We start from the raw sequence: 24,497 nt of genomic DNA on the forward strand, positions 1-24,497 counted from the left end.
GAAAAATTGTTATTATTCCAAATATTTTTAAGCATTCCCATTGCCTGATTAGCCTTCTTTAACCTTTCCTCGAATTCAAAGTTCAAAGAACCATCCTTAGCTAAATAAGTACCTAAATATTTAAACCTATCAACTTGCTTTACAACCATACCTCCAATTACACATTCCTGCGCATTTTGCATATTCATATTGATCATTTCAGTTTTTCCACAATTAATAACCAAACCCACCTTGCGACCTTCACTCACCAAACAGTCCAACACTCTCTGCATCTCTTCTGGCCCATCACAAATCAAAACTATATCATCTGCGTAATCTAAATCCAAAAGTTTCCTGTTCTCTCCCCAAAGTATACCTGCACCGGTTTCTGTTCCAACGCGTTTCATAATGTAATCAATGACCAATATAAATAGTAAAGGCGATAGAACACCACCTTGAATTACTCCAGACTTGACTTCAAACGAATCACTCAGACAACCATCAACCATCACTTTACAAAATGTGTCCTCATGCATGTTCATAATGACCCTCACAAACTCCTCTGGTATTCCATAATGTCTCATGATCTTCCCCATAGTCTCTCTCGAAACACTATCAAAAGCCTTTTCAAAATCAAGAAAACAAAGACTTAACGGTACTCTCATTTCATTAACTTGCTGCATCAAATGCCTAACTATAAAGATCTGATCATTGCAACCACGTCCCTTTCTAAAACCAGCCTGTTCATCCCTCAGAATACCCTCAACCACCGGCTCCAACCTATTTAACAACACTCTACTGAAAACTTTCAAAGCTATCGGTGACAAAGAGATTCCCCTCCAATTACCACATTCACTCAGGTCTCCCTTCTTCGGAACTTTAAGAATTACACCATTCTTCCAAACTGATGGTAGTAACCCCGTTACCCATATCTTATTGAATAGCTTGGTCAAGATCATTATTAATCTATCCCCCTCCACTTTAAACATTTCCGGAAATAAACCATCCTCCCCTGGTGCCTTATTATTCTTTAACTGTTTTACTGCTTTCTCCACTTCTGCAAGCCTCAACTCCCCTCCCCTGTTTCTATATTTAAATCTTCCTGAGCAGACGGTATATCCTCTTCTGGTGGTATTGGTCTATTAAGAACTGTCTCAAAATGCTCTTTCCATTTATTTTTAATATCTCCATCTTTGGTCAATAAATTTCCTTCCCTGTCTCTAACTGGTATTTCCTTGCGTTTACCTGCATTACCACTCAGTTCTCTAATCGATTCATATGCTATTCTTTGACTCTGTCCATCATTTTTGTTTATTAAGATTTCAGTCTCTGCAACCTTTTCATCCACACATCTTCTTTTATCTCTCCTAGCTAACCTTCTTACTTCTGAATTCAAACTCCAGTATGCAGCTCTTGCTAATTCAATCTCTCGTTCATCAACGCATTGCATCTCACTCCTCAATTTAGCCTCACCTCTCTTTTTTATCATATCCCACGTTTCCTCTGATATCCATTTCTTTCTCCTGAATCTATGTCTCCTTCCAATCGTACATTCAGCAGTCTCATGCAAAACTTTGTTCACATCTCATCTACACTTCTCTCCCCCTCTTCCAACGTTTCCAACACCAAAAACCTATTTCTGCATTCTAATCTGAATTCCTCCTTTTCTTCTCCTTCCCTTCTAAGCTTAACAATATCGTATCCACCAACACCAGATTTTTCCTTCTTCTGATTTTTAAGTTTAAACCTTATTTTTGCAATGCTGAGTTGATGGTCACTACCAATATCCGCTCCCCGTTTAACACGAACATCTAGCAGAGAACTTCTATGCCTCCTACTGATAGCGATGTGATCAATCTGATTTTTATGTTTTCCACACGGCGACACCCAAGTTGTCTTGTGTATATTGCAATGTTGAAAGAGTGTGCCCCCGATGACTAAGTCATTTGCTAGACAGAAGCTTCCAAACCTCACTCCGTTTTCACTCATCCTACTACCAACTCCCATCTTACCCATACATGCCTCAAATCCCTCATTTGAACAGCCCATTACTGCATTAAAGTCTCCAACGCAGATCAAAACATCATGTCTAGGTACCCTTCCTACTCCTTCTTGCAACTTTTCATAAAATGTGTCTTTCCTTTCATCGAGTGCATCATTAGTAGGTGTATAACACACAAACAGACTGATGTTGCCATGGTTTGATTTAAACCGTGCGTATAACAATCGCTCATCTATAGGATCCCACTCACATAAAGCCTTATTTGCCTTACAACCCAGCAACAATCCTACTCCCTGATAATGCATTCCGTCCTGTCGGCCAGATATCAATAAACGTATACCATCCTCCAAATCCAGCTTATCGACTCCAGTTAATCTAGTTTCTGTCAGAGCACAAATATCAAGTCCGTAATTTTGAAAAACCTTCACTAACTCATCGATTTTACCGTCATGATTTAGCGTTCTTACATTCCAGTTACCAATTTTAATTGTATTTTTTCCATTAACAAAGGAATTAGATTGTAATTGAGGCAACCGTGAGATTCTTAGCACCCCCTGCCCATTTAAGGGCTGCACGGGACTGGGGGCCATTATTGTTCTTTCAGAGTCCATCAAGGTTTCTTTGGCTAACTTCCTGAACACCTCGCCATTGTGTTGCAGTCGCAGTAGGCAGCTAACTTGCCTGATTGCCCACACCCGAAAGACCCAGCTATGCTGTAGCCAGTCACGTGCCGGCATGCTTCCCAGCCATTTCACTCTCAAGGAGTTCCTCTGCCTGAGAAAGCAACCACCCCCCTGCTCCCGAGGGCTTTAGATCTGTGTAGGTAGAGGGCGATCACTCCCTCACTAGCCATATACAGTGTATATATAGTGTACAGGCTACACTCACCATATATATATATATATATATATATATATATATATATATATATATATATATATATATATATATATATATATATATATATATATATATATATATATATATATATATATATATATTCTTCTTTTTTTCAGTGTATTAACTGAATCTGGCCACACTACGGGGTGTCCATCCCCCCAACAGGGGGGATTGTGTCCTTCCTGTTGTGGGGGGGACACAATCTGGCCGCACTACGGGGTGGTACTACCACTCTGCGGCCAGGTTGTGTTAGGAAGAATACTGCCACCGTATTCCCTGCGTGTCGTAAAAAGCGATTAAAAGGGGCGGGGTGAGGGGAGCTGGGACCCCCTCCTCTGTTTTTTAGTTCCTAAAAAGAGACAGGCCAGAGAAAGGGATGAGGATCGAGTTATCCCCGTACCCTGAATATTGGGTCTATGAATGTGCGTGGATGTAGCACAATTGAGGCTAAACGGGAGGAGATTGGGAGAATGTTTGTGAGCAGAAAGTTGGATGTGTTAGCTTTGAGTGAAACGAAGATGAAAGGGAAGGGTGAGTCTATGTTTGGAAATGTGAGTGGAAGATTGTCAGGTGTTGATAGAGGAAGGGCAAGAGAAGGTGTGGCCTTGTTAGTGAGTCCGGAAATACAGCAGTGTGTTATTGAATGGAAGGAGGTGTCATCGAGACTGATGGGGGTGAGAGCGAAATTTGAATTTGAGGTATGTGTGTTTGTGAGTGTATAGGGCTTGGTAGTGAAAGGGATGAAGAAGAGAGGGAGTCTGTCTGGAATGAAGCTGATGAGTGTCTGCAGAGTTTTGTAGTGAATGTGAATGCGGTAATGATGGGAGATCTGAATGCTAAAGTGGGGAATGTAGCAGTTGAAGGTGTAGTTGGTATGCATAGTGTGCCTGGAATAAATGATAGGGATGTGCGTTGAGCGAGAGATGGTGATTGGAAATACCCTGTTTGAGAAGAAAGATATTTATAAGTATACGTGGGTGGATGGTTGTTGATAGTGCATTGATGGACTGTGTGGTTGTGTCCAGGGATGTAATAGGAAGATTGTTTGATGTGAGAGTTCTAAGAGGGAAAGGTGGAGGTATGTCTGACCACTACAAGGTGGAGGGAAAGTTAAGAGTAGGTAAGAGATGGGTGAGAGCTAGAAGAGTTAGGTGTGGTAGGAAGGTTTTGAAAGTGAGTGAGTTGGATAAAAGAGAGATAGTGATAGAGTATCAGGAGAAATTGAAAGATGAGTGGAATGCAGTGAAAGATCAGGAAAATGGCAGTGTGGAGGAGGAATGGCAGTTGTTTAAAAGTGCTGTGGTGGGGCATGCGGAAGAGGTGTGAGGTGTGAGGTGTGTGGGTGGTTGTGTAAGGAAGTAAGTATGGCTGTGTCTGAGAAGAGACGTGCATATGAAGTGTGGCTGCAGAGGAAGGATGAGGTGTCATATGAGAGGTATAAGGAAAAGAGGAATAGGGCAAGAAGGGCTGTGCGTGATGCTAAAGTGGCAGCAGATGAGAGGTGGGGTAGGCAGTTGACTGAGAATTTTCAACACAGAACGAAAATGTTCTGGAAGGAGGTGAGAAGGGTGAGAAAGGGAGAGTCTGGGAAGGAGGAGCGAGTAAAAGCAGAGGATGGAAGATGTTAATTGAGGTGGATGCAGTAAGGAAGAGATGGGCAGAGTATTTTGAAAGATTGTTAAATGTAGAGGAGGAAAGGGTGGCTGAGATTGTGACGGATGGAAGGATGCAAAGAATAAATGTGTTGGGAGAGTTGAATGATTCTTGATCACGAAGAAGGAAGTGCAGGAGGCAGTAAAGGAGATGAAAAAAGGGAAAGCTGCAGGTATGGATGGGTGTGCTGTGGAATGCCTGAAGGGTGGTGGAACGATTATTGTTGACTATTTAGTAAGATTGTTGAATGTGTGCTTTGTGAAAGGTATGGTGCCAAGTGACTGGGCAAGTGCTTGTGTGGTCCCGTTGTATAAAGGCAAGGGTGATAAGTATGAATGTACTAGCTGTAAGGGAATAAATCTGTTGTCAGTAAGGTGTATGGTAGAGTGTTAATTAAGAGAGTTAGAGGGGGTACAGAGGATGTGATTGATCATGAGCAGTGTGACTCTGGGAGAGGGATGGAATGCGTGGATCAGGTGTTTGCTGTGAGACAGGTGTGTGAAAAGTATTTAGCGAAAGGAAGGATGTGTTTTGGGCATTCTTGGATTTAGAGAACGCGTGTGATAGAATTGATAGGGAGGCTTTGTGAACTGTTTTAAGATTGTATGGACTTGATGGTAGGTTACTAAAAGGGGTGAAAAGTTTTTATGTAAATAGTAGAGCGTGTGTAAGAGTGGGAAATACTGTGAGTGATTGATTTCCCGTGAGAGTGGGGCTGCGGCAGGGATGTGTGATGTCGCCTTGGTTGTTTAATAATTATATGAATGGTGTTGTAAGGGAGGTGAATGCACGAGTTTTAGGTGGAGGTCTGAGTCTGGTGAATGTTAATGGTAGAGAGTGGAATCTGAAGCAACTGCTGTTTCCAGATGATACTGCACTGGTGGCTGATTCAGAGGAGAGATTGAGACAGTCGGTAGAGGAGTTTGGAAGGGTGTGTGAAAGGAGGAAATTGAAAGTAAATGAGAATAAGAGTAAAGTGATGAAGTGTATGAGGTCGGTAGATGGTAGGGGGATGAATATAGTTTTGAATGGTGAATTGCTTGAGGAGGTAGAGTGTTTTAAGTATTTTAGGTCATATGTTGCTGTGGATGGAAGAATAGATGCAGAAGTAGAGTTTAGAATGAATGAAGTAAGAAAGGTGCTGGGAGGAATGAAAAAAAGTGTTTAGATGTCGTTGCTTAGAATGGATGTAAAGAGAAGACTGTATAAAGGTGTTGTGGTACTGACTGCATTATATGGGGCTGAAACATGTAATATGGGTGTTGCAGAGAGGAAAAGCTTGAATGTAATGAAGATGAGGTGTCTGAGGATTATGTGTGGAGTGACGTGTATGGATCAAATGAGAAATGATGAAGTGCATAGGAGAACTGGAGTAGTTTGGAAGATGGCTGATGGAGTTGAGCAGAGGGTGTTGCGATGGTCTGGGCATATGGGAGAATGGATAATGAGCAATTTGTGAAAAAGATAACTACATCTGATGTGAGAGGTGTAAGGCTGAGAGGGAGACCACGAATAGGATGGATGGACAGTGTGAAGAGAGCGCTGGATGTAAGAGGATGTCTGTTGGACAAGGAAGAGTGGCTGTGCGTGACAGAAATAAATGGAGAGAAATTGTGAATGAATGAATGATGTTGCAGCCCTGGGGAGATATTCTCCCGGATTTGGTGTGATCAGCTAATCAGGTCAGGTGCGGGTAAGGGGATGGGTCTATTATGATGTGGCAGAGGTAAACCAGCTCTGCTGTCGGGACTTGCTGCGGATGTCACTGATTGCACTGCGCAGTTGACCCTCGTGTGGTGTGGTGTGGTGAGGATCTGTCCCTTCTCCCTTTTGGGAATAAGATGCAAATGAATGTGTTTGAATGGATGAGTAAATGGGGAGTGTGTCGCCCTGTCTTGGCTACCTCCCTTTCCTTGGGGAAAGCAGCCTAGGTATATAGATAGATTAATAGCATCTGCTAAACTGTCCTTAATAAAAAATAAAAAATAAAAAATATAATCTGTTTATTTTCTTTTACAAATATTCGTAAACCCTTTAAGCTCAGTTAATGACCATTTGTAGTCCGTTAAGAGAATACGTTTCACTAGTAACCAAGGAGACTCGTTCTTACCTCACAACTAATGCTCATCGAATTTCAAGCAACCACTACTTAGTATTCAGGCTGTGAGAGTGGTCCAGTTCCGTCACTCTAAAACACACATATATAAAAAATACTATCAGTGTTGTATCTACAATGCCAAACAGTTCTTTTAGTTCGATGTCCTACTAATTATTGAATTCTTGCTACCTTCAGACGATTATATTCAACAGAGGGAGAGGCACGTGGTTGTGCCGGGGTGAATGGAGATTGTTTTTAACCCTGGTTCTTTAAACCGTCTCCCCAGGGCGTCTAGAGGGGGCAAGAATAAGGCAGGAATAAGATATGCAATGGGTCACAGCGTTGAAATATCCCATCTATCCATTCGCCATTCATTTTTTTTTTTTTTTTTTTTTTTTTTTGAGGGGGAGGGTCCATTCAGGAACGTCGGGGCCCTGGGCTACGCTACTCATACCGGACATTTAAGGCAAGGGTGGCCAGCCTCAGTTATCACTGAGTTGCTAATATCTGGTGAGCAATAAATCTTAACATCCCTGAAATGGAAATCCTAACTGGCTTCATCCGGTTGGAGCACCATCTAATATACTATAGCAGTAGCCGTGTGTGTGTGTGTGTGTGTGTGTGTGTGTATTTTGGGCAGCCGAAACTACAGATTCAAATCGCACCAATATTGGGACAGAAATCGCAAAAAATTCGCTGACGTGAAAAAACTTGGTCCCATCATGATTGAAAAACTTTTACTATATTTAATGAGCGATCACATTATGACCAAAAAACGCTACTCCTGGCGCCCAGCATTGGATCTCCGTAGAATTACTTGCCCACAGGCACAACTAAAGTATTTCGGACTTGCATTCAGACAACTTGGGTTCTATTCCCGAAGCTACAAATAACACGATCAATTGGTTAGCTGCAAAAAATCCAAGTGACAACGTTACACTAGAGCTGCACATAAACGCGAGAGCCCTCCGCAGGAGCAAGTGTGAGGGGCCCGAAGGACCCACGAGCACTTGTAGCCTACTATACCATCAGACCTCGTTTAGCCGTATGGGTACCATCCCTTGGGTCCAATGATGTATTTATATAGTCTTCCAATCACACGAATTTATTAAGCCTTGGAGAGACTCCTCTTCATTTTTCGATGTGCATCTGCACAATACTCTTTTTACTATGACTTGGCCTAAAATTGCCATCTCTTCATGGTTACTGCTGAGTTGTATAAAAAAGATTAACACTAGAATAAAATGCTAGTCACGAGAAAATGCTATAGAGAGGAAATAGCGCCATCGTATTGTCTTATTCTATTATATAAGCCAAGAGACGTAAACTGCTCAAGATCGAAAATCTGTTCCACGATAAGGTGAAATAACTGTACTAGAGATCTTCCTGAAGGTGAGTAAAATCGTTCGGCGATAGCAAGAATAAGATGTAGAATAAGCCATTTCATGGAAGGGGTAAAATAACTAACTTTGAATGCACACACACATACACACATTTCTTTTCCTTTCGCCAAGCATTTAGCCTCGCGATGTTCTCTCTCTCTCTCTCTCTCTCTCTCTCTCTCTCTCTCTCTCACACACACACACACACACACACACACACACACACATTTCCTTTCGAAGTTGGAGGGGGTTATGTATTCACCCATGTTTGTTTGTTTGTCCAGACGATATCTCCAAAAGTTCTAAATGAATTTCAATGAAATTTGGTGGAACGGAGGGCCACGGGCAAAGAAAGATTTGATCATATTTTGGGGCGGATCCGGATCCGGATGCAGACCCTTTGTATAATATCTAAAGGATAAGATTTTGTGGAAGAACGGACAGTGGGACGAGGAACAATTGGTTGTTTTGGGGTGGATCCGGATCCTAAGAATTCCACACAATATCACCACTGATCCAGATCCGGATTCGGATCCTTTTTATTGGCAATGGCTTTGGTGGAGGTATACCTCTTTGAGTACTTTCTAGTTTGCCTAATAATTAGCATCGTGATATTCTGTTGTCCGTCTGTCTGTCTGTCTGTCTGTCTGTCTGTCTCTCTCTCTCTCTCTCTCTCTCTCTCTCTCTCTCTCTCTCTCTCTCTCTCTCTCTCTCTCTCTCTCTCTCTCTCTCTCTCTCTCTCTCTCTCCCCCTGTGCGTGCGTGGTCTTTGTAATAGTTTGTTTATGCGTGTGTTTTCTTTTCCCAATATGTGTGTGTGTGTGTGTGTGTGTGTGTGTGTGTGTGTGTGTGTACAGTAGGCTATGCAAGGCAGGAAACTTCTTTACACTCACGGGCGAGCTCCTCCTTCCCTACCTAATGAGTCAGCCGTTTAGCAAAATCAAGTGGGTCGGTATGAGAGGGTTGCTGTGGTGCCGGACGGGGCTCTCTTGTCTGGCCAGGAGAGGGTTAAGGCTGGAATGGAAGGAGAAGGAAGAATAGCTTGCAGTAGTTGCAGTCGTTGTTGTTGTTGTTGTTGTTGTAGCAGGAGGAGGAGGAGAAAACGGAAGAAAGTAAGGTAAAGACCGAGAAAGAATGAAAGAAGAGAGTTGATGAAGGAAATAGGACAGGGTTGGAAAGAGGAAAAGGAGGAGGAGGAGGGGGAGGAGGAGGAAGAAGGAGATGAAGAGGGAAGGAGACAGCAAAGAGCAAGAGAGAAGGGGAGTAGGTACGGGGTTCGTTTGTGAACATAATAGAAGGAGGAGGATTTTGCTCTATTTTGGAGTGGGGTTCCATGCTCTGAGACCTATAAGAGTCACGATAACGCTTCCATAATTGTATAAATTGTTATAAACTGTTTTACTCCTACTACTGCCAGACGTTTTCATTCAACGCAGGGTTGTTTTTCCTTCTTGAATAGTCCTTTGAAGATATTATTCATTGTTTTCTTCTCTTTTCCAGTCGCTTTTATTCATCATTCCGTCCTCTTAAAGGCGTAGCGAGTAACGAAGAGCTAAAGTGGCAATTTAGAGTATAATGAAGACCCTAAGAGATTATTTAGGCCGGAAAATAGTCGTGTGCGAAAAGGTGGAGGAAGAGAATAATTATAGACACAAAAATACCTAAGAATATTCAGCCGCGTGAAGTTTGAATAGATGGATATATAGATAGGTAGATGGATGGGTAGCTAGATATAGGATAGATAGATGGAATAGATAGGTAGATAGGGGATACACAGAGAGGTAGACCGATGGATAGATAGATAGATAGATAGACAGATGAATAGAAAAGTAGGTAGGTAGGTAGGTTGGTAAGGAGAGAGAGAGAGAGATGTGTAAACGATTTGTTAACTGCGTACATGAGGGAGGAGGTGGTAGAGTGGTAAGAGTGTAGGGAAGGGCAGAGACTCTTTGAGTTGTAACCTTGTATAGTGCCATTTCCCACGCTACACCTGTCCAGTTTAAAGAGACACGCCCACACATATGCCTATACCTCTCGTAGCCGTGGCCGAGGTGTTTCCAAAAATGTTAGATTGTAAGGGTTGTAAGAGGAGAGAATTTTCAAGTTGGTCTTGTCGTGAATGGCAGGAGGAAGATAAAGATAAGTCTGGGGATTGATAGCAATTTTATTCTCAAGAGGAAGTTATCTTGACAAAAGCAGTACTAAGGTGTGGAAGGTTCATGCTAGCTAACGCCGTGCCCTTTACTCCTGCATTTCCACCATGCTAGCAGAGTGAGAGAAGAGTTCTGGACAAATGTGGAAGTGCATGGAAAAGTTTGGAAGGAATGGGAGAGTGTTTTTGATCGGCGATATGAATGGTAAAGTAGGGAATGTGAAGGTGGATGGAATAGTTGGCGAGTGGGGTGTGCCTGCTGCGATAGATGAGAATGGCAGTGCGTTAGTGGACATTTGTGCTGGGAGGGGGTTGGTGATAGCCAATACCCTCTTCAGGCATAAAATGTTCCACAGGTATACATGACGAGTGATGAGAAGGGTGGGTGGTGAACTGAATGAAAGGAAGGCAATGATTAATTATGTGTGTGTGGATGAAAGGATGCGAAGATGTGTAATGGATGCAAGAGCTTATAGAGGTTGGGGGAGTGGACTTTCTGACCACTACTTGGTGGTGGCCAGAATTAAGACACAAGTAAGATGGAGGAATAGAAGAAGGGAAAGACGAGAGGAAGGAGTAGTTGCAAGGAGAGTGGAAAGGTTACAAGAGGATGAGAAAAAGGCAGAGTATAAGAGAGAAGTGGAGGAACGATTGGGCAAATATGAACTGGAGCAGATGGGGGATGTGGAAGGTGTGTGTAGCAAATTTACAGAAGAAAGATGTGCAGCATGTGATGTGGTGTGTGGGTGGAAGAGATGACAGAGGGGGATGCAAGGAACAGCGTGGTGGACTGAAGAGGTGAAACAGGTTGTGGCACAAAAGAAGAAAGCATACAATGAATGGATGAGAAATAGGGGTGTGGAAGAAGTTGAGAGGCGGAAGAGAGAGTTATATGTAGAAAGAAAGAGAGAGGTGAAACGATTAGTAAGAGAGAGTAAGAAGAGAGTGGATGAGGAATTTGGAAGGAATTTGAGTGTAAAGTGGAGGGACTGTAAGAAAATGTTCTGGAAAGAGGTGAAGAGAGTAAGACAGGGTGGAAGTGAGGTTAGCAGGGGAGTGAAAAATAAAAATAGTAGATTACTAGTGGAGAAGGGAGAAAAAGTGAGCAGATGGAGAGAACACTTTAAGGAATTGTTGAACATACAGGATGGAAGTAATGCGAGTATAAGTGGCTGGGGAATGACTGGGAGAAGGAGGGAGGTGAGAAGACAGGAAGAAATCAGTAGGATAGAAGTTGTGGAAGCAATGAAGAAAGTTAAATTGGGGAAAGCCCCAGGAATTGATGGAGTGTGTGGTGAAATGCTGAAGCATGGGAGAGAGATAATAGTAGAATGGATGTGGAAGATGTGCAGATTGGCTTGGGAGGAAGGTAGAGTCCCAGAGGATTGGAAGTCAGATATAATTATTCCCTTGTACAAAAGGAAAAGGGGAAAAAGAAGTGGGTGGTAATCATAGGGGCATTTGTCTTCTTAGTATAATAGGAAAAGTGTATGGTAGGATACTTATTGACAGAGTTAGAGAAAGAACAGAGGAATTAGTTGGAGAACAGGGAGGCTTTAGGAAGGGAAGAGGTTGTGTAGATCAGATATTCATTCTTAGATCTTTAGTGGAAAAGTTTCTAGAGAAGGGAAAGAAGTTGTATGCGGCTTTCATGGATTTTGAGAAAGCATATGACAGGGTGGATAGACAAGGATTGTGGAAAGTGTTAAGAATATATGGAGTAGATGGAAAGTTGTTGAATGCTGTGAAGAGTATGTACGATGGTGCTAAGGCTGCAGTGCGTGTGGATGGTGAACTAAGTGAATTTTTCTCTTTGGAGGTTGGGTTAAAACAGGGATGTGTCATGTCTCCATGGTTGTTCAATCTGTTCATGGATGGGGTAATAAAAGAGATACAAGGTAGGGTAGTGGATGTTGGAGTGGCCCTGGTGAGAGAGGATAGTGTTTGGAAACTCCCTGTACTGTTGTTTGCAGATGATACTGTGTTCTTGAGTGAAGACGAAGGGGAGCTGCAAGGCTTGGTGGATGAGTTTTTTTTTTTTTATGCGAGGAAGAAGGAACCAAAGGCCATGAGCCCGCAGTAACAGTTCCCTCCAAGAGAAAAACAAAATACAATATAGAGCCAAATTCAAGATCCGATCATTTTGAGATGCCTGGACACACTGCGTTTGAAAGACTGGAGATCATACGCAGCAGGAAATACAGACAGAGAGAGACAGTTCCAGAACTGACCTGTTGCATAAATGAAAGACTGGGAGTAACGGTTAATTCTTGCATTAGAGGGTTAGACAGAAAAAGGATGAGAGTTTGCTGCCAGACGGGTGCTACGCGCCCGTCGTAGAGGTGGAGGAATGCAAGCAGACAGTTCAGAGGAACAGTGACCATTAAAGTAGCGATAGAAAAGAGATAAGCATGCAACAGTGCGGCGAAGAGACAGAGGTTGAAGTGAGTCAGTAAGAGGAGGAGAATTAATGAGACGAAAAGCCTTTGACTCCACCCTATTGAGAAGAGCTGTATGTGGGGAGCCTCCCAACACATGAGAGTTGTACTCCACACAGGGGCGGATAAAACCCCTGTATAGAGTCAACAATTGCGCAGGGGTAAAGAAAGAGCGGAGTCGGCTTAGCACACCCAATCTCTTGGAAGCAGATTTTACAAGAGATGTAATATGATCTTTCCAAGATAAGTCCCGAGTAAATGAAACCCCAAGCATGTTCAAGTAAGATGCAGGATTAAGCTGAATATTATTAAACATTAGTGGGTATACATGTGGGAGATTTTGTCGGGTTGATAGTCGTAAGAACTGAGTCTTAGACGCATTAAAGACAACCATATTATTTTTACCCCAGTCAGAGATACGAGCCAAATCAGACATTAGGTGTGCCACAGCCTCATCCCTTGCTTGTTGAAGTAACTGTTGAGATGGGCGTTGTGGGAACCGAATGGAAAGGTGAAGGGTGGAGTCATCAGCGTATGAGTGGATAGGGTTAGATGTACAGCTTAGAAGATCATTGATGAATAAAAGGAAGAGAGTTGGTGATAGGACAGAGCCCTGAGGAACACCACTGTTGATAGATCTAGGAGAAGAACGATGGGCGTCTACAACAGAGGGTATAGAACGACCAGAAAGGAAGCTAGCGATGAAGGCACAGATAGAAGGATAGAAACCGTAGGAGGGCAGTTTGGAAATCAAAGATTTATGCCAGACTCGATCGAAAGCCTTTGAGATGTCAAGTGCAATGGCAAAGCTTTCGCCAAAGTCCCGAAAGGAGGATGACCAAGAGTCTGAAAGGTAGGTGAGAAGATCGCCAGTGGAGCGTCCCTGACGGAACCCATACTGACGATCGGAAAGAAGGTTGTGATAGGAAAGATGCCTTAAAATTTTTCTATTAAGAATTGACTCTAAAACTTTTGAAATACAGGACGTTAAAGCAATTGGACGATAGTTGGAGGGTTGGGAGTGGTCACCCTTCTTTGGGACTGGCTGCATGAGAGCAAACTTCCAGCAAGAAGGAAAGGTACAAGTTGACAGACAAAGGCGAAAGAGTTTGCCTAGGCAGGGTGTAAGCACAGAAGCACAGTTCTTGAGAACAACAGGAGGGACCCTATCAGGCCCATATGCCTTGTTAGTACTGAGGCCAGTGATGGCAGAAAATACATCAACTGAAGAAATTTTAATGTCAGCCATGAGGAAGTCAGAGGGGGGAAGTGATGGAGGAACAGCACCGGAATTGTCTAAGGTAGAATTGGAGGAGAAAGTCTGTGCGAAGAGATCTGCTTTATCAGTAGAAGAAATAGCTACAGAACCATCAGAGTAGAAAAGAGGAGGGAAGGATGATGAGGTAAAGTTGTTAGAAAGATTTTTGGCAAGATGCCAGAAGGAGCGGGAAGAATTCGAGTCTGAGAGTTGAGAGCATTTAGTATGGATGAAATTATTTTTAGTAGAGCGAAGAACAGACTTAGCACGATTCCGGGCAGAAACGTAAAGATGATGTGATTCAGGGGTGGGTTGGCTCCGGTACCTTTTGTAGGCCCTTTCCTTGTTGCGGACAGCATTAGAACAAGCGTGATTAAACCAAGGCTTTCTTGCATTAGTCAAAGGATATGAGAAAGGAATGTATGCTTCCATGCCCAAGAGAATAACCTCCGTAATGCGCAAGGCACACTCAGATGGCTCACGGCCATGGAAGCAATAATCATTCCAGGGAAAATCAAAGAAGTACTGCCTGAGGGCCTCCCAGTCCTCGGCTCCAAAATGCCACAGACGACGTTTCCCTGGAGGGTCCACAGGCCGTACCGGAGTGATAGGACAGGTTAAGGTAATAAGGTTGTGATCGGAGGAGCCCAACGGAGAGAAAAGATAAACAGAGTAAGCAGAAGGATTAGTTGTGGGGAAGAGGTCAAGTATGTTGGAGCTCTCTCCAAGGCGGTCAGGGATACGGGTAGGGTGCTGTACAAGCTGCTCTAGGTCATTAAGGATAGAAAAGATGTAGGCTTGTTCACCAGGTGGATCCGTGAAAGGAGAGGAGAGCCAAAGGTGGTGGTGAACATTGAAATCTCCAAGAATGGAGATTTCAGAGAAAGGAGAAATGGATAGAATGTGTTCCATCGTAGAAGTAAGATAGTCGAAGAATTTTGGATAGTCAGTAGAATTAGGGGATAAGTAAACAGCACAGATATATTTAGTCAGAGAATGACAGGAAAGCCGAAGCCAGAGTGTGGAGAATTCAGAAGAATCAAGTTCAGGAACACGAGAGCAAGATAAGTCGTTGCGTATATATACACAACAGCCACCTTTGGCTTTGAAATGAGTATAGAGAAAGTAGGAGGATACAGAAAAGGGTTTGCTGTCAGTTGCCTCAGACAGCTGAGTCTCCGTTAGAAAAAGAAGGTGAGGTTTAGAGGAGGAGAGGTGGTGCTCAACAGAGCGAAAGTTAGAGGAAAGGCCGCGAATGTTGCAGAAATGAAGAAGAAGAGAGTTAGACCGTGGTTCCAGGCACCTTGAGTCGTCACCGGGAGACGGGCAGATGGTGGGGGCATTTATGGTCCCCCCCCCCCTGGGGACTCCGAGGCTTGATAAGACGACGCCGTTTTTGGTAAATTTTAAATAGGAAGTGTAGTGTGTACTGTGCATGTAGTTTGGTGAAGATAGTTAGAGAAATTTGTACTGGAGAGCATGCTGGCCTACTCTCTGTGTAACTGAGACACTGAAAAAGTTCAGCAAAGGGGGATGGTCAGGAACTAGTCCTGAGGGCTGATGAGAGTGTGTAAGAAACGGAATCTAAAGGTGAATGTAGGGAAGAGTAAAGTGATGGTCTTTGAGAGAGGTGAAGTCAGTGAATGTACAGAGAGGTTGGATGGTGAGGAATTGGAAAATGTGAGTACGTTTAAGTACTTGGGTAGTGTGATGAGTAAGGATGGAGGTTTGGAGGGTGAAGTGCCTGAAAGAGTACAGCAGGGAAGAAAGGTTGCTGGTTCTTTGAAAGCAGTGATAAGAAACAAGGAAGTGAGCATGGAAGTGAAAAAGTTACTACATGACAGTATCGTGATACCAACTCCAACGTACGGAAGTGAAGATTGGACATTGTTGGAAGGACACAAGTCAAGAGTGAGAGCAGTGGAAATGAGTTTTTTAAAAGGAGCCTGTGGAGTCACATGGAGAGACAGGCTGACGAATGAGGATATAAAGGAGCGTTGTGGTGTGGATGTGGATGTGATAGGAAGTGTTATGAGGAACACACTGAGGTGGTTTGGCCATGTGGAGAGGATGGGGGGTGAAAGACTGACGAAGAGAGTGTATGTGAGTGTGGTGGAGGGGGGACGAGGGAGGGGGAGGCCGAGGATGAGATGGAGGGAAGGGGTGGAGAGGTATATGAGAGAGGGGGGTGTGAGTTGGGAGCAGGGCTGTGAAATGGCGGGGGACAGGACGACTTGGAGGCGATTTGTTTGTGGCCACCCCAAACGGGTTTGAGGCGTCTGGCAATAGATAGATAGATTCTTCTCTCTCCTATTGCGTCCCAACCCCTTCTGCCCAGTCTCTCCAATTTCCCCTGTACTGTATATGACTGGCTGGGTCATGTGTGTGGCCACGTGTGATTTCCATCAGGTGTGTTGTGTGAGTTTTCCGTTACGTCATAATGTGCTGTGTGCGAAGATCACTAGCTAGAATCTCCACTGCTGTTTCCTCCAGCTCTCTCGAATTTAGGCACGACTATCCTCAAACCTCTATATTACATAATTACTGACAGCGTATGTCACCAGCTATTATGTAGTGTGTTATGATATATTAGTGTCATGATCTACTCCTGTACACACACACCCACACACACACCCTCATCCACCCACACACACACATACACGACTCTCTCTCTCTCTCTCTCTCTCTCTCTCTCTCTCTCTCTCTCATCGCTCGCCAGCCAATATTCCCGCTCTCCATCAGTCGCTATCCTTATCTCCACCCCTCCTCTGCTGACTCACAAACTCTCTCCATTCCAGCTGTATATTCAACTCACTGCCACTCTCGCCTCTTCTCTTTCACTCACCTTCCATTTCACTAAGTCTCGTACAGTCCAAGCCTGCCAGTAAACAACGTCAGCCTCTGCGAAATACTGAAATCAGAACCTGACCAGCGTGCCATTTACAGTATGTTTACTAAATTCCTCTGACTGCCTAAAACAGAAGAGAAACGCTGTATACACCACCAAACGGAACACTTTCACGTTCTTCAGAGCTGCCAAGAAAACAATGTGCTAACCTCTCCGGAACACTTCAATTGAAACCCATGCCAGACACATTTTAAGATACAGTACTAAATTCAAACAGCGTAGCAAAAGAAGAAGAAGTAGAATAAATGAAACAGGAAGAGGAAGAAGAAATAGAAAGGATGAGGAAGAGGAAGAGGAAGAGGAAGAAGAAATAATAATAATAATAATAATAATAATAATAATAGCAGTAATAATAATAATAATAATAATAATAATAATAATAATAATAATAATAATAATAATAATAGCAGTAATAATAATAATAATAATAATAATAATAATAATAATAATAATAATTATAACAACAACAATGGCAACACATAATAATAATAATAATAATAATAATAATAATAATAATAATGATAATAATAATAAAAATGATTGTGGGCTCTTAGAAATTGATACCCACTCCAGCATTAAGTGGACACTGATGCATATGTGAAAGAAAATCTTAAATATCAGCTATATATTGCTTGTAAAATGTGAAAAATTGTGATAACTACGGTGTGAGGGGGAGGAAGGGTGTGTGTGTGTGTGCAGGGACCGTTAGCGAGCGAGGTGCTGACCTGAGAGGGTTATCTGGACTGGTGTCAACACCATACATTATATCATCAGCCACCCGGGACTCCGCCACCACATGTGCGCTGCCCCACACACCCTGAATATAAGTATCGCCACCCTCACTTACAAAATAAATACCTCTCTGAAGCCTATTTTTCAATTATTAACTTTGTCCACAAATAACAATGAGACGTGGGATGCCTGTCACACACCTCTTGCTCACTCCATTATCCTTGGAGCATTAACTCCATTTCCCTAACATATCAGCTGTTACCACACACTGAATATCACCCACTGATCACTAGCATACACACCACCTAATAATACTTTATAAACACTGTATCAAACACTAAATATAACAACAACTACCACTAACTATACAACAATCACCTACATACACACCACCAGCATAGCCAGGTGGTATAGAAGTGTGGCATGCAAAAACATTTAGGTAGGGAATCTTACACACACCTTAGATGACACTGTATTGTAAACACATCACACATACAGACACACACACAATGACTGTTCTTAAATAACTATAAAACATATTATACATAGAATCTCATCATATAAATATATAACCAATCACAGTAGATAAGTCTATAATATAATAATAAACAGTACAGTTGTAATTAAAACTTTAATTTTAATATATAAAATTAATAAATATAACTTCAATTAAATAACAAATTTAAAAATAGTACCCTAGTTTTAAGCACACTATTATTATTAAATACAATAGTAATAAGAGTATTTTTAATATAATATCTGTATAATAGGACTAATGTAAACTCCATAAAATTACACACTAGAACTACTTACTCAACCCTCTCAAAATTCTCTTTTATATTGAAAAGAAATACTAAACAAACCTTGTTAATGCCAATGTGCCTTAGTAAACCAAGGTGCCTCTATCTTACCACACCACAACCACACATCACACATCACATGTCACAACACCAACACACACACACACTCACACACACTGTCCCAACGCCCCACACCACACCACACTCACCCCTATACCATAGCGTCCAAAGACTCAATATCACTAAACTACACACACACACACACACACACACACACACACACACACACACACACACACACACACACACACACACACACACACACTGCCGCTACGCCACACACCACCCTCACCCCTACACCGTAAAGCCTGAAGACCCATTACTAATAAACAAGGCTCCACATTATTGCACCACACCAATTGGCCACCTACTTAACCCTTGAACAAAGAAGCGTTGTTTTACTTCATATCAAACTTTAAATACATATCGTTATCAGTTCAGTCGATTATTAGTATAAAACAGAACAATTAGATATTAACTGATATGCAAAACTAGAGAAAAACGAGCAAACTGCTTCTTAACTTAATCATATTATCTACAAACACAGAAGTAAAACAAGCACATTCTTCACTTATATCAAACCTTAATTTAAAATTCGTATAGTAAAATAGTAGTTCTAGTAACATTATATTTAATTCTCATTTACAAGTACTACAAAAACTAGCCATAATTATTATTATTAATACTGTACCACAGTATAAAAACTTTAACACCATGGCCACCCCACAGTATTGTTGTCAGTGCTAAAGTAGGCAGCATAAGTGTATCAGGTGCTCATGCGCAACAAAGAGGTCACCGTGTACATACTGTAGGATGGGACCTTTCTGTATGAATGTGTTAGGGAATCACAGCCCACCAGAAGCGGCACTTGACCGCTTCCAACATGGCGGGCGACAGATTGGTGACATGGAAATTGATGGGGCGGTCACTGACAATATGCACGATCACACGGACATGCGTGGTGGTGAAAGACCCCGTGGTGAAGCGAGGGATAGGGATGGACGCCAAGATGCGAGAGATATGGAAGCGCTGGGTGGGTTAAATCACCATGGGGAAGTGAATAGTAGTGAAGTTGGGGGTGAGGAACATCATGAGGTTTATAATAGAAATGAAACTCAGGATGAAGACCACCATAGAGGAGTGCATGAAAGAGGGAATCATCCAGGTATTATACGTCCTCAGAACGGTAGTGACACGAACAACGAGTAAGCAGAACAGCCTCACAGGTCTGTGCGAGAAGGTCGTCCCACATACTGGATGGGCAAATCCCGAGAAAATGCAGTAACCTGGGTGAACACCACATATAATGAAATAGTTGGATGGTCCTCAAGTAACCTTTTTGCACCTCCCAAATGCAATGCTACAACTGACATGATCAAGGAAATCACTCGCCTGATAGCCAACTACAACAATAACTCACCCATTGCCTCATTCTCTCTTAAGATCCTTGCACTAATACCACATCTCTTCCTCAACAAGACCCGCCCGAGAGCTAGCATTCCAGAAAATATTAAGGCCATCCAAAGGCGGGTTGAAATATGGAAAAGAGGTGAAATCGACAACCTACTTGAGGAAGCAAGGGCCTTGCAGATGAGAATAAACAACCGAGGCAGAAGAAATCAGAATACCAACGATGTTGCAAGGATTTTTGGCAGCAAGATGAGAAAGGGGAAGGTCTCGATGGCAACAAGATCCGTGTCAGCTGAATCACCAAACGGAGCACTTGACCTGACAGATGAAACAATGCAACAAATAAAAGAAAAACATCCGACTGCACGACAAGCAAGTGTCCAGTCAAAGCTTGACGGCAACTACACTCCTCCCAATCCCATCATATATGACAGGATAACTGGAGATATGGTGTGGCGGAAGGCAATGCACACACAGGGAGGGGCAGGACCGTCAGGCCTGGATGCAAAATCTTGGCGAGTAATCCTCAGTAACATCAAGTTTGGGGAGGTAGCAACAGACCTATGTAACACCATTGCCTCACTGGCGAGGAAGCTGGCTTCAAGTCAGTGCAGTAACATCAAAGCACTGACGGCTTGCAGACTAATCCCCCTTGATAAGAATCCTGGATCCAGGCCCATCGGGGTGGGTGAAGTCTTAAGACGGATTATAGGAAAATGCATCATAGAGGTGGTGAAAGATGATGTGAAGCAGGCAGTTGGCAACCTCCAGGTGTGTGCAGGCCAGCCGGTAGGAGGAGAGGCAGCAGTTCACTCCATGAGGAAAATATTTGAGGAAGAGGACTGTGAGGCAGTATTATTAGTTGATGCCTCAAATGCATTTAATTCCATCAGCCGGGAGGCAATGCTGCACAATATCAAGGTTAAATGCACAGCATTTGCCCAATATGTGGAAAGAACCAGCAGACCTCTACATTGTGGGTAAGACATCGGCTCACGATGTCGGTGTAATCCAGTCCACAGAAGGAACTACCCAGGGGGACCCCGTTGCCATGGCTATGTACGCCCTGGCGATGACAGTGCTGCAAAAACAGATCAAATACGAGGCCACCAATGTAAAACAGGTAGCCTATGCAGATGATCTCACGGGTGCTGGCAAGGTTGAGGATGTGAGGAAATGGTGGGACCTTGTAACATCTCATGGCCCTGAAATAGGTTACTACCCTAATGCCAGGAAGTCCATCTTGATTGTGAAACCAGCTTACTATCAAGATGCACAAGAAGCATTTAGAGGCACAAACTTGATAGTGACTAAGGAAGGTCAGAGGCATCTAGGGGCTGTGATTGGAACCAAGGAATTCAAAGACAAATATGTGAGTGACAAGGTAAAGACATGGGTAGAAGAAATTCATACACTATCCGTCCACGTAAAAACAGAACCCCATGCAGCATACAGTGCATTTACCTATGGTGTAAAGCACAAGTGGACCTTTGTGATGAGGACCATACCAGACATCGAGTTGCTGCTACAACCACTGGAGGATGCAATCAGGGATTCATTCCTCCCATCACTAACCAATGGTCACATCCCCACACCAGAAGAGAGGGACCTTCTAGCACTACCACCCAGGATGGGAGGCCTTGGCATTATAAACCCAGTAGCCGTGGCAAGCTATGAACACAGAAATTCACTCAGGCTCACCGAATCCTTGTCACAGAAGATCTGCGTCCAGGTTGAGACGAGTGAAATCGACCACCAAAGGCAGAAAGACATAAAGACACAGATAAGCAAGGAGCGTGAAGCAAGACAAAAAGACCAACTGCAGCACATAATCGAACATCTAACACCGGACCAGTGCAGAAGAGTTGAAATTGCACAGGGTGGGGCATCGAACTGGCTCACAACTCTGCCTCTCAAGGCAAAGGGCTTCCACTTCAACAAACAAGAATTTATTGATGCCATAGCCTTGAGATATGGGTGGCCAATAGAGAACCTACCTCAACATTGTGCCTGTGGCACTGCCTTTGATGCAAACCATGCAATGGTATGCAAGAAGGGAAGCTTTGTTTGCATCCGACACGATGAAGTACGCGGCCTCACTGCCAAAATGCTGCAGGAAATATGCCATGATGTCACGATTGAGCCAGCTCTGCTACCCCTGGACGGCGAGCACTTCACCCACAGAACAGCAAACACATCAAATGATGCAAGAGTGGATGTCAGTGCTCGAGGTTTCTGGACACGTGGGCAGAGGGCGTTCTTCGACATTAGGATATTCGATCCCATGGCAGCATGTCATCGTGAACTGTCTCTCGAAGAGGAATGAGCAAGAAAAAAATAGATTTTATCAAGAAAGAATCCAACATGTGGACCACGGTCGATTCACTCCCCTTGTGTTCACGACATCAGGTGGGATGGGTCCAGAGGCAGTGAGATTCTATTCGAGACTGGCAGAGGTTCTTTCTGAGAAGAAACGTCAACCGCAGAGTTCTGTTACGGCCTGGATGAGATGTCGACTGTCATTCTCCCTCGTGAGGTCTGCTCTGCTATGTCTCAGGGGCACAAGATCATCAGCCCTCAGGCCTGTCTCTCTGGCGGGTATGGATTACGAAGCTACAGTGGTCGAGAGTCGCATAGACCAGCGACTCCAATAGTTTAATGTCTTTATTTACACTGTAATATCAATTTAAAAAAAAATAATAATAATAGTAATAGTAGATGGTTGGTAACCACAGCCGTTGGCGTGCTTGAGGCCAACGGATTGTAATATGAGGGTTAGTGTTAACCTTCACATTACAACTCCAAATGGTGAACTGTATTAGCAAGGTTGGTTTTGATCTTCACAATATAATTCACCAATGGATGGAGATGATTGAAAATAATTTTGAAAAAAAAAAAAAGTAGTAGTAGTAGTAGTAGTAAGAGTAGTATTAATAATAATAATAATAATAGTAGCAGTAGTAGTAGTAGTAGTAGTAATAATAATAATAATAATAATAATAATAATAATAATAATAATAATAATAATGATAATAATAATAATAATAATAATAATAATAATAATAATAATAACAATAATAATAACGGTAAATAGTAGTAGTAGTCGAAGAAGAAGAAGAAGAAGAAGAAAAAAAAGAAGAAGGAATCCCCTACAACAGAAAGAAAATAAGGGCTTGGAAGGGACGCCTTCACGTAGTGGCCTTCCTTTGAAGGCAATACAAAGGTCCTTCCACTCCCTATCCCCTAAGGAGGATGGTGAACTACAGAAGGAGAAAACCTTGAGCCAACAGTCCACAAAGTTCACGTCTAAATAAACTTGGGGCCACAACAACAAATAAACAAAAAAAACAAGCGATCTAAGAGGCTAGCCATCTCATAATACATGAAATAAAGATGTCGAAAAGAGTAATAGGCCTACAAATATATACACCGACTTCTCAAAGCTGCGATGTAGAAATAAAAACATTCTGTGATGACATCTCGCAGATTATGGAAGAGGAAAAGACCACATACAGGGTATATCACACTCAAGGAAGACTTCAGTGCAAAAGTTGGCAAGCCAAAAACTGGAGAAGCACGTATGGGAAAATCTGGAGTGGGAAAAAGGAATGAAAGAGGTACATGATGGTAAATTTTGCTGAAATGTGTAACAGGAGAATAATGAACACGTTCTTTCTCAAAAGAACAGGGAGGAAATGGACCTGGGGAAGTCCAAATGGAGAAAAAAGGAATGAAATCGATTTCACTATAGCAGATAATAATAACACGATCACAAGTGTCAGTTATCAACAAAGTAAATATAGGAAGTGACCACAGAATGGTGGGTTGCACATCCAAGTTCAGTTTCAGAAGTGAAAGAAAGGTGATTAAAAATAACAAGATATGCCCAATAAAAGTACACAAAAACAAGACAGCCTTTCATTTGGAAATAACGAACAGATTTCAGGGTCTAAGTAAAGTCGAATGTGACACTGATGAGTTGAAAGACAGACTAACAAAAGTGCTAAGAGATGTAGCCAAGGCAGTGATGAAACCTAATACAACCAAAGCTAAGAAGTATTCGGAAAAGACACTCGAGCTCATGAAAGGAAGAAAGGGAATGAAAGTCATAACAAAGGAATATGAAACAGAGCGAGCGGAGTAAAATAAGCTCATCAACAAGAGACAAAGAGAAGTAAAAAGAAAGAGAAACATGGTTCAGATAAAAAACGCCATGAAAAAAGGAAATAAGTCTGAAACAGATCTGAAGTAAAATGGCACTAGGAAAGCAACAAAAATCACTGAATGACAAAAAAGGTGGATCCATTAAATGAAGAGATAAGATGGTGAAGCGAGTTGAAGAATTTCACAAATAGCTGTATGCATCAAAGACAGTAGTACCGACAGTTAACTTTTCATTAGACGCAAGTGAAATACCTGAGGTAACACCAGAGGAATTAAATATTTCTCTTAAAAATTTTAAAAGAGGGAAGGCGGCTTCGGGAGAAGATGGAACAGTAGGAGATTTACTGTTGGACGCAGGAGTAGAAGTACAAAACAGACTCGCCCACTTATTTACTAAATGTATAAAAAAAAAAAAAAAAAGGAAAATCCCCAAAACATTGTGTTATGCAACAATCATTTTAATTTTTAAAAAGGCGACCCAAAAGATCTTAGGAACTATCGACCCATTAGCTTGTTATCAGTCATTTACAAACTCATCACTAAAGTCCTTACGAACAGAATA

This window comes from Coenobita brevimanus, chromosome 104 (genome assembly GCF_032717465.1).
Source record: "Coenobita brevimanus isolate Jiangsu-jjx chromosome 104, ASM3271746v2, whole genome shotgun sequence".
Lineage (NCBI taxonomy): Eukaryota > Metazoa > Arthropoda > Malacostraca > Decapoda > Coenobitidae > Coenobita > Coenobita brevimanus.